Raw genomic sequence first — 1,383 nt, forward strand, 5'->3', positions numbered from 1 at the left:
ATTAAGTTGATCAAGTGGAATTTCTTTTTTTAATTCTTGAGAACTATGAAGACCTTGCAAGTACAGCTCATTTCTGCAGATTATTTACCAAATGTGTACAAAATGAAACCAAAATAGAGAATCCCTTAAGAACCTGAAGAGGTTCAACATTAAAAGCTAAGATTATCCAGTAGAAAGTGTTCCAGCCTTCAAGTACCAGCCATTTCCTCTTCCTGTTCCCAAGAGTTAGCAGGATGAAAATGTCTTTCCAGTGATCGTTGTTTTCATTTCCTTCTTCTTGGCATTAGGGCCTGCACGGTTCAACACATTCAGTAAGTCGGATGTTTTTGCTTGCCTACCTGTGTGAATATAGGCTTAGAGCACGTGACGTAGCAGTGCAGGTAGTCCCAGGATGTGTGGGTCAGGAAGATGGTGTTGTCTGAAGCACTGGAGGTGATGTGGGCAGGGAACAGCAAGAAGGTAATATAACCAGTGTTGTCACTCATAGCAGCACCAATGTCTTTCAACCCCAGAGGAGGTTCCCTAGGGCTAAACAGGAGCTGTGGGACTGTGTGGCTGGCTCTGCATCCTTCTTTGAACTCCTGCATAAACACCTTTCCAATGACCATGTCATGGTTTTCCTTAAACACTGTGCTGAAGACTAGTGACTTTGTCTTTTTTGGACTCAACATATATGGTCTCATCATCCCTATAATGGATAACTGCCCTGTTCTCTCCTTCCTTGCCCTCTTCCTGGAAGTGAAAGTATTTCTCAAAGACAGAGAAAAAACAATTTCCTTCAACATGCCAGCCTGATGTACAATGGAATTCTTGGGTGCAGGCAGATTTTCAAGGTCCTATAGCAAGGAGACATTATATCCTGATTCTGGATTTTCCAAGAAACTCCTGTACACTCTCTATTAATCATCACCATGTGCCTGAAGTTCACCGCAGAATTCCAAAGAAATGCTGACCATTGCTTTCATTTTGTCCTCAGTAGTAATTGAAATATAATAGAGGACTTCATCAAAATCTGCAGATGTTATAAAACTTCTACTGCTTCTGGTTTGTTTCCGGAGGCCACGTTTTTGAACTTGAGCCTGAGTATCTCTCCCATGATGCGGTTGTCCCCTCCATCAGGATCATGTAGGCAGCTGGCCTCAGGAGCCTGAACCTGCCTGGCAAGCTGCTGCCACCACCGACTCAGCGACCTATTTGTTAAAACCGGGGGTGCCAAAAAAATGTATACACATGACTTATATTCATCTTTCGTTATCAGTATATATTGAGCATTACAATTTTAATACAGTTTTTTCCTTTCTTAGAATGTGTATACATTTTTGGCACCTTCTGTATTTTGGTGATGGTTTTTATATCTATGTTTATGAAAGATTTTAGTCTGTA

General features: G+C 41.4%; 1 pseudogene across 1 annotated transcript; it reads right to left on the bottom strand.

The window, feature by feature from the left end:
- Window positions 1-225: 225 nt before the first annotated feature.
- Window positions 226-1,125, bottom strand: LOC308494265 (actin-related protein 2/3 complex subunit 2-like; annotated as a pseudogene). The gene has a single exon. The product of its transcript is annotated as an actin-related protein 2/3 complex subunit 2-like (transcript).
- Between the last annotated feature and the right edge of the window lie 258 nt (window positions 1,126-1,383).

Source organism: Rhinolophus hipposideros (genome assembly GCF_964194185.1).
Source record: "Rhinolophus hipposideros genome assembly, chromosome: 3".
Taxonomy (NCBI): Eukaryota; Metazoa; Chordata; class Mammalia; order Chiroptera; family Rhinolophidae; genus Rhinolophus; species Rhinolophus hipposideros.